The sequence below is a fragment of the Triticum urartu genome, chromosome 2 (assembly GCF_003073215.2).
Source record: "Triticum urartu cultivar G1812 chromosome 2, Tu2.1, whole genome shotgun sequence".
NCBI lineage: Eukaryota > Viridiplantae > Streptophyta > Magnoliopsida > Poales > Poaceae > Triticum > Triticum urartu.
Genome location: NC_053023.1, coordinates 505,456,710 through 505,467,040, shown reverse-complemented (window position 1 = coordinate 505,467,040; position 10,331 = coordinate 505,456,710). Strand labels below are relative to the sequence as shown.

Here is a 10,331-nt window from a genome sequence, read left to right as displayed (position 1 = left end):
TTTAGTAGACAACACCGTGAAGAAGAATTACCTAGTAAGGATGAAATTATTAGTCTTGCTTCTATTGCCGTACCTCCTAGTGATCCTTTAGAACAATATTTGCTAGACCATGAAAATGATATGTTTATGAATGAAAGAAGGGAATTAGATGAAGTATTCTTTAAACAGGAACCTATTCTAAAAAACAATTTACCTGTTGAAATCCTAGGGGATCCTCCTCCACCCAAGGGTGATCCCGTGTTTGAGCTTAAACCATTACCTGATACTCTTAAATATGCTTATCTTGATGAGAAAAAGATATACCCTGTTATTATTAGTGCTAACCTTTCAGAACATGAAGAAGAGAGATTATTAAAAACTCTGAAGAAGCACCGTGATGCTATTGGGTATACTCTTAATGATCTTAAGGGCATTAGTCCCACTCTATGTCAACATAAAATTAAGTTGGAAGAAGACGCTAAACTAGTTTGTGATCATCAACGCCGTCTGAATCCTAAAATGAAAGAAGTGGTAAGAAAGGAGATACTAAAGCTCCTTGAGACAGGTACAATTTATCCCGTTGCTGATAGTAAGTGAGTAAGTCCTGTCCATTGTGTCCCTAAGAAGGGAGGTATTACTGTTGTTCCTAATGATAAAGATGAATTGATTCCTCAAAGAATTATTATTGGTTATAGGATGGTAACTGATTTCCGCAAATTAAATAAGGCTACTAAAAAGATCATTACCCCTTACCTTTTATCGATCAAATGCTAGAAAGATTATCCAAACATACACATTTTTGCTTTCTAGATGGTTATTCTGGTTTCTCTCAAATACATGTGTCAGCCAAAGATCAATCAGAGACTACTTTTACATGGCCTTTTGGTACTTTTGCTTATAGACGCATGCCTTTTGGTTTATGTAATGCACCTGCTACCTTTCAAAGATGCATGATGGCTATATTCTCTGACTTTTGTGAAAAGATTTGTGAGGTTTTCATGGATGACTTTTCCGTCTATGGATCTTCTTTTGATGATTGCTTGAGCAACCTTGATCGAGTTTTGCAGAGATGTGAAGAAACTAATCTTGTCTTTAATTGGGGAAAGTGCCACTTTGTGGTTAATGAAGGTATTGTCTTGGGGCATAAAGTTTCTGAAAGAGGTATTGAAGTTAATAAAGCCAAGGTTGGTGCTATTGAAAAGATGCCATGTCCCAAGGACATCAAAGGTATAAGAAGTTTCCTTGGTCATGCCGGTTTTTATAGGAGGTTCATTAAGGACTTCTCAAAAATCTCTCGGCCTTTGACTAATTTATTACAAAAAGATATACCATTTATCTTTGATGATGATTGTGTAGAAGCATTTGAAATACTTAAGGAAGCATTGATCTCTGCACCTATTGTTCAGCCACCTGATTGGAATTTACCCTTTGAAATTATGTGTGATGCTAGTGATTATGATGTAGGTGTTGTTCTAGGACAAAGAGTTGATAAGAAACTAAATTTTATTTAATATGCTAGTAAAACTCTAGACAATGCTCAAAGAAATTATGCTACTACTGAAAAAGAATTCTTAGCAGTTGTATTTGCTTGTGATAAGTTTAGACCTTATATTGTTGATTCTAAAGTAACTATTCACACTGATCATGCTGCTATTAAATATCTTATGGAAAAGAAAGATGCTAAACCTAGACTTATTAGATGGGTTCTCTTCCTACAAGAATTTGATTTACATATTGTTGATAGAAAAGGAGCTGAGAACCCCGTTGCAGACAACTTGTCTAGGTTAGAAAATGTGCTTGATGACCCACTACCTATTCATGATAGCTTTCCTGATGAGAAACTAAATGTCATAAATACTTCTCATACTGCTCCATGGTATGTTGATTATGCTAATTACATTGTTGCTAAGTTTATACCACCTAGTTTCACATACCAGCAAAAGAAAAAGTTCTTTTATGATTTGAGGCATTACTTTTGGGATGACCCACATCTTTATAAAGAAGGAGTAGATGGTGTTATTAGACGTTGTGTACCTGAGCATGAACAGGAACAGATCCTACGGAAGTGTCACTCCGAAGCTTATGGAGGACACCATGCTGGAGATAGGACTGCACATAAGGTACTGCAATCTGGTTTTTATTGGCCTACTCTCTTCAAGGATGCCCGTAAGTTTGTCTTATCTTGTGATGAATGTCAAACAATTGGTAATATTAGTAGACGTCAAGAAATTCCTATGAATTATTCACTTGTTATTGAACCATTTGATGTTTGGGGCTTTGACTATATGGGACCTTTTCCTTCCTCTAATGGTTATACACATATTTTAGTTGCTGTTGATTACGTTACTAAGTGGGTAGAAGCTATTCCAACTAGTAGTGCTGATCATAACACTTCTATTAAAATGCTTAAAGAAGTTATTTTTCCAAGGTTTGGAGTCCCTAGATATTTAATGAATGATGGTGGTTCACATTTTATTCATGGTGCTTTCCGTAAAATGCTTGCTAAATATGATGTTAATCATAGAATTGCGTCTCCTTATCACCCTCAGTCTAGTGGTCAAGTAGAATTGAGCAATAGAGAACTCAAATTAATTTTGCAAAAGGCAGTTAATAGGTCCAGAAAGAATTGGTCCAAGAAACTTGATGATGCATTATGGGCCTATAGAACTGCATATAAAAATCCTATGGGTATGTCTCCGTATAAAATGGTCTATGGAAAAGCATGTCACTTACCTCTCGAACTAGAACACAAGGCTTATTGGGCTATTAAAGAACTTAATTATGATTTTAAACTTGCCGGTGAGAAGAGGTTATTTGATATTAGCTCACTTGATGAATGGAGAACCCAAGCCTAGGAAAATGCCAAGTTGTTTAAAGAAAAAGTTAAAAGGTGGCATGATAAAAGAATACAAAAGCATGAGTTTAATGTAGGTGATTATGTATTGCTATACAACTCTCATTTAAGATTTTTTGTAGGAAAACTTCTCTCTAAATGGGAAGGCCCTTACGTTATCGAGGAGGTCTATCGTTCCGGTGCCATAAAAATCAACAACTTCGAAGGCACAAATCCGAAGGTGGTGAACGGTCAAAGAATCAAACACTATATCTCAGGTAATCCCATAAATGTTGAAACCAATGTTATTGAAACTATAACCCCGGAGGAATACATAAACGACACTTTCTAGAATGTTTCAGACTCCGAAAAGGAATAGGTATGTGGTACGGTAAGTAAACTGACTCCAAAACAGTTTTTAAGGCAATATTTCTCCGTTTTGGAATATTCAGAAAAATAGAAAAAATAAGCAGCAGTCCAGAAAGGACACGAGGGCTCCACGAGGGTGGAGGGCGCACCCCCTACCTCATGGGCACCTCGTGTGCTCTCCGGACTCCGTTTTCTTACAGGACACATATTTTGGTTGGTAAAAATTCATTATATAACCTCCCGGGGGTTTTGACTCTCGTATCACGCAAAAATCTCCTGTCTTTGTTTCGAGCTGTTTTCTGACAGATCTAGATTATCATGACGTCTCCAAGTGGTCCCGAGGACAAGTTCTTCGAGAAGGTCATCAACCCTTACCTCGCGGAGGTGCAGCGACACCCTCAAACCATTGAGATGTGTGATGGGTTGCTGCACATCCGTGATGCTGATGGACCGAAGGGGAACGGAAGCGTGGAGACAAGACTCGAAGCAATGGAACAACAAGTTTTCAAGTGTTAGGGGATGGTGGAGCATGGACTCAACTCCAACTACATGATGATCGCAGATTTCACCAACAAACACAAGCTGAATGCCGACAACATCGGGGAGACCATCTTCAAGCTTCACGAGAAAATCGAGCACCTTCAAGCTCAGATCTATGACCTGCAAAACCAAAACTGTGAGTATGAATATAGATTCAAAAGGATGAGTTTGGCTGCAGATTTGAGGATCCTGGAGACTCGGTCATCCTTCTATGATGGTGAGCCTATGCCTTGGAAGAAGGACGACAAGCCTACGCCATCAACAAAATCACCACCGTCTCCTCCAACAAAGAAGAATTGAGTATCTGGTATGGGCACTCCATTTGGCAACTGCCAAGCTTGGGGGAGTGCCCCGGTATCGTATCACCATCACTTTTATACTTACCATTTTTCTTAGTTCGATCCTTTTGGCAATATCTTTATCTAGTAGAATAAAAGTTCTTAGTATGATCTAGTTGTGAGTTTTGCTTTATTATCCTTCTATGTAATCGAGTCCGTGAGCTATATAATAAAGATTAGTGTTGAGTCAAGGGCTTGATTATTTTTGCCATGATCCCAAGTGAATAAAAGAAAATAGAAAGAAATAAAAAGAAACAAACAGATCATGTGACTCTTATGGAGAGTAATGAGCTCACATAGAAAGAGTATGATGAATAAAAGTTGTTGAGAGTTGACAAACATAGTTTTGGTCATCATTGCAATTAATAGGAAGTAATAAGAAAGAGAGGTCTTCACATATAAATATACTATCTTAGACATATTTTATGATTGTGAGCACTCATTAAAATATGACATGCTAAAGAGTTGACATTGGACAAGGAAGACAGCGTGATGGCTTATGTTTTCTTACATCTGAGATAAATTATATTGTCTTGGATCCTCCAACATGTTGAGCCTACCTTTCTCCCTCATGCTAGCCAAATTCATTGCACCAAGTAGAGATACTACTTATGCTTCCAAATACCCTTAAACCAGTTTTGCCATGAGAGTCCACCATACCTACCTATGGATTGACTAAGATCCGTCAAGTAAGTTGTCATCGGTGCAAGCAATAAAAATTGCTCTCTAAATATGTATGATTGATTGGTGTGGAAGGAATAATCTTTATACGATCGTGTGATATGGAAGTAATAAAATCAACAGACTGCATAATAAAGGTCCATATCACAAGTGGAAATATAAAGTGACATTCTTTCGCATTAGGATTTCGTGCATCCAACCATAAAAGCGCATGACAACCTCTGCTTCCCTCTGTGAAGGGCCTATCTTTTACTTTTATCTCCTATACTGCAAAAGAGTCAAGGTGATCTTCACCCTTCCTTTTTACATTTTATCCTTTGGCAAGCACAATATGTTGGAAAGATCCTGGTATATATGGCTAATTGGATGTGGGTTTTCATGAACTATTACTGTTGACATTACCCTTGAGGTAAAACGTTGGGAGGCAAAAACTATAAGCCCCTATCTTTCTCTGTGTCCGATTAAAACTCCATACCCATAAGTATTGCGTGAGTGTCAGCAATTGTGAAAGACTATATGATAGTTGAGTATGTGGACTTGCTGAAAAGCTCTTATACATTGACTCTTTCCTATGTTATGATAAATTGCAATTGCTTCAATGACTGGTATGAAGTTTACGATTCATACTTGATATTGTGATTGAATTATTACTCTAGCATAAGATATCATATGACAAGAATTATATAAGTTGCTGCTCTAAGAATGATCATGATGCCCTCATGTCTGTATTTTATTTTTATCGACACCTTCATCTCTAAACATGTGGACATATTTTTCGATTTCGGCTTTTCGCTTGAGGACAAGCGAGGTCTAAGCTTGGGGGAGTTGATACGTCCATTTTGCATCATGCTTTTATATCAATATTTATTGCATTATGGGCTGTTATTACACATTATGTCACAATACTTATGCCTATTCTCTCTTATTTTACAAGGTTTACATAAAGAGGGAGAATGCCTGCAGTTGGGATTCTGGCTGGAAAAGGAGCAAACATTAGAGACCTATTCTGCACAGCTCCAAAAGTCCTGAAACTTCACGGACGATGTTTTCCAAATATATAAAAAACATTGAGCGCAAGAACTTCACCAGGGGGGCCACACCCTGCCCACGATGGTGGGGGCGCGCCACCTACCTCATGGGCCCCCTGGTGGCCATCCGGTGACCATCTTCTGCTATATGGACTCTTTCGATGGAAAAAAAATCATGAGCCATCTTCTCAAACGAAACTCCACCGCCGAGAGGTGGAACCTTGGCGGAACCAATCTAGGGTTCTGGTGGGGCTGTTCTGCCGGGGAAACTTCCCTCCCGGAGGGGCAAATCATCGCCATCGTTATCACCAACACTACACCACAACACGGTTGTAAGGGCAGGAAAACTGCCAGGATAAGGCACTTAGAAGGGCAGTCTGACTGCCGGGAATGTTTTTCTCCCGGCAGATGGAACTGCCACGAGAACGGCTGCCGGGGATTGTAGTTCCCGGCAGATAGGGATGTGCCGGCAGTTTTTATGCCATCATGTTCAAACTTCTCCCAGCAGATATTTTTTGCCAGCAATCAATAGGTTTCCTGGCAGATGATGGGCCAGTGGTGCCAAGTATCCCAATTAATAAGGCTATTACACTCTGGTGTTACATTTATTTCACATTTACATACACACCCCGATTCGAAAGATGACACATCCATTCAAATAAAGCAAAAAGATTATGCAGATGCACATCGCATATATATTATAAAGTCTGATCATCAAATATTTTACAATGTAAGCAATTCATTGATTACACATGAAGACTTCCCTCATAATTTAGCATCTGTAGTTTCTAGAAACTTGAGCAGTACAAGATGAAACAAACACAAAGAGTAAAGCCTGTAACTTCTGTGTGAACTCAGGGCATATGGTTAAGGCAAGGTATCTTGACGAATCTTACAGGAACATTTTCAACCTGGACAGGAAAAGTCCAAATGTCAAGTCAGGTAGTATTAGAAAACATTATATCCATTACATTTATTACGATACTCTGAATCTACAAAAGTGCACCACCCCAACTTTTAGAAGAAAACGGCTACATCATCAAGAAAATTTCTCGACAAATTTCCCATCAAGGCATCAAGTGAATATTCGATTTAATAAGAAGCTAAAAAATGTCCGCAGTTTCAAGCCTGGGCACATGAATTAAGCACATCTAGTTGCCCTTCCTGGAAAGCATGACAACAGTTTCAGGTCTGGACAAATAATTAAACCCATAATGGCATGGTGAGATTGCCTCTGATATTAAGTTCAGTTTTCTGAAAGTGAAGAATCATCGAAATCTGTTTGAAAAAACTGCACATAAGACAAAATAGGAACAATGTTCGAGAAAAAGGAAGTGTGATCCACAACCTGTATCAATTTTTGACATCGTAGGATCTAGTATTTTTGTATGAGCACACAAAGGCAACTAGTACAGCAAATAAAATTCAAACGTTTTTCCAGCATTAACTGACAAGTATAGAAACTAAAATGTTTGGTGTTAGGTTTAACTCAAAAGAACATACATAGCTTTCTTACAGGCATATATCATGATATTCAGGTATGAGCTTCGGAGATGTCAAAGGAAATACAAGGACATTTTCAATGCTACTTTATATAGAGAGAAAAAGACATGTCGGACACAAGAGAACCGTACAAAATACCTCTTTCACCAATCAGATCATAAAGTAGTATCATGATTCCTGAAGAACACACACCAATATGCAAATTAGATTGCAAGTAAAGATCAACCTGTAACCATTGAAGTGATAGATACAGAAAATTAATCAAGAAATTAAAATGTTTAGTAGATACAACTCTACTGCAGATTAAAAGTTTACTTCTCAAATAATGATATAGATCTGTACCGAAGTGTAGTATCTTCGACGTTCAATCTTACAACATTGTAAGAGCAGTATACTGTAAGTTTAAAAGCTAAATAATGTCCAGACTTTCATCTTACAACACCGTTATGTATGGCCTTGTTAGAGTGTAAGAACTAGACAAGACATTCAGGATGTTTTGTCAGATGGAAATGGTACGGCCTTGCTCCAGTTTACGCAGCAATACAATAGCCTTCCCAATTTTGTGAAAAATTGAATTAATGAGGAAAGCTCTGTAGAACGTACAATAAAATAAACTAAATAACCATCATAAATTCACATTGTTGGCTGCTACACACTGTCAGTTGAAGACAACAGACAAGAGCTCAAAATTCACCGAAGGCCGCTTATCTAGTTCACTATAATTAGAATCCACCATTATAAGTTGGTACAATTTATATTAAAACTTTGACATCTTTGTAATGGAGCTTGTTACTTGTAAAGCTCTTATCATTATTGAGCTTGTTATTTGATTATAATTTGACATATTGTATACGAGCTTGTTGTTTATACTTTGATATCTAGTTAAGCAAAGAACAGCAAACACTTCGACATATAGTTTATTCACGTGAGATCCAACGCCATGAAATTAAGTTGTTAAATAATCACTAGCAAGAGGCCCATGCGTTGCATGGAACATCAAGATGCATTTATACGAGCTGTTTATCTCGTGGGAGACAAAGATGAACGAGGGAAGTCCTTATCTGCAAATTTGGAGAGGGGTGCGGGTATCTTTTTGCAAAATTGTCATAGTTTGCTTTCTATCCGTCAGATATAGATCGGATGGTCTATATTGCGGGATGGCAGGCACACCATCATCACCAACTCGGTTTTTTATAAGAGTAGAGATATCATCTGCGCAAGGCCTATAAAAGAAGACCTTAATTAAGTAGGACATGAACCAGAATGATCAGAATATCTACACATACGTTTTGACTAGTACAGAATTAGCAAATATCCCAATTTCCTTCCATGCACAAGACTTCGAGTTAGCTACTCAGTCTGTCTCGATGGTGTCCCCTTTTATTTCATCATTCTTTTCTGAAAAACCTTATAAGTGGTTAGCTACTCAGTCTGTCTCAATGGTGTTAACTACGTACGCAGTTTCAGTTCAAATCAAAATGGAACCTAAGAGTGGCCCCTGTTTTTCTAAAATGAACCAAAACATTGGGGCTTGAGAACAACAGAAAATAACATACTTTACATATGTTATTACCTTAATTTAGGTTCGGTTTAAATGTCCCGATGCTCCAATTTCTCCCTTGGATTGAAGATCTAACACAAGGTTACCTTTCTTGTATTGACACTGAAACTGAAAACAATTTAACACATCAATATGCCTTGTTGAACATTATTTATCTAGTTGCATTAAGCCTAGCACATTAAGAATAAATTTCTATACTTCATATGTGTGCAACTCTCCTGTTCCTAAAAAAACTCCCATGTCAGGATAATCTTCCTAGTACAACAGTTTGCTGCATTTCCTTGAAAGATTAAATACCAACCATCACTATGAAGTTTCAGAGATGAACACAAAATCCTTAATTTGGTTTGTTATAAACAATAACCGAAGGATATAAGCATAAACACAGCAGTCAGTTAACATATGCTAAATAATAACGGGAGAGGGATAAGTGATATTCAGATTCTTCCATGCTTGTCAAATTCGAAGGGATAAGTGAATGTACCAAAGACTGTAATTCGTACAGTAGGCATGTCAACTGAAAACAGAAATAGATGAGTATGGCAGGTAGGAAACATCAATTTTATCCTTCCGTAGATCACAGGAAGCAAATATTAGTTGGGCTCATATGACCAGCAACATGGAGAGACAACATAACCCTTACGACTGCTCAACCATGGGAGGCGGAACCTTGCTCAATTTTCCTTCGCATCTGCGAGTCGCTTGGGTATCCTACAAGCCGAGAATACAATGTTGGCAGCCATGTGCTACAGCGAGGGCGGATGGGAAAGAGGCCAAGACTGCTGTACGGGGAGGTAAGACAGCCAAATCAAAACTAAACCTAACTGGATTACCTCGTTTCATGCCAGATCTGGTGGAAGTTAGACGTCATCCTTGTGGACAACCTCACTCGAACAGATCCTTCCGCTGAAACACTTGAGCAACTCGAGCCTAGAGGAGCCTGGCGGAGGATGCGTGTAGGAGGTTTGGCTGCTTGGGCGTTGCTGGAGGTCCGGCGAATGGTGGTCGGGGCGGCGGAGGGTGCTCGGCGGCATGGTCCGGGAGGAGTGGCACTAGGTGTGGCGGACGGTGGTCGGCGCGTGGTCGGGGAGGAAGCTGGCACTGGAGTGTGGCGGAGGGCGGTCGGCAGCCGCGCAGGGTGGGGGGCGGCGGCGGCATGTGCTCGGGGAGGAGGCTAGGTCAGGGTGGTCGATTTGGGGATTTTAGTCTGAGTTGGAGTTTGGGGATTTTGCTTATTTGGAGCGAAAATTTTCGCATCTCGCGCGCTCTCCCATGCTAATCCTGCGCCAATACGTATTATATTGGTTTGGCCTCACAAGTAGTCCCCGGCAGATAATATGCCATTGTTGATGCTCAAAAAAAAAGATAATATGCCATTGTTTAGGTGTGCCGGCAGATATTGTGTCCTTGAAAATGGGTATCTGTGCCGGCAGTTTGAATGCCCTTATTGTTTGAGTTCTACCGGCAGTTTATTTGTTATTGGATACTTCTGCCGGCAG

The 10,331-nt window shown here is 39.1% G+C and overlaps 1 long non-coding RNA gene across 1 annotated transcript; it reads right to left on the bottom strand.

The window, feature by feature from the left end:
• Positions 1 to 6,427: 6,427 nt before the first annotated feature.
• Positions 6,428 to 10,107, bottom strand: LOC125538284. Its single transcript, XR_007296283.1, has 3 exons — positions 8,845 to 10,107; positions 7,410 to 7,497; positions 6,428 to 6,679 (listed from the first exon to the last, which is right to left on the bottom strand). It is a non-coding gene; the product is annotated as an uncharacterized LOC125538284 (long non-coding RNA).
• Between the last annotated feature and the right edge of the window lie 224 nt (positions 10,108 to 10,331).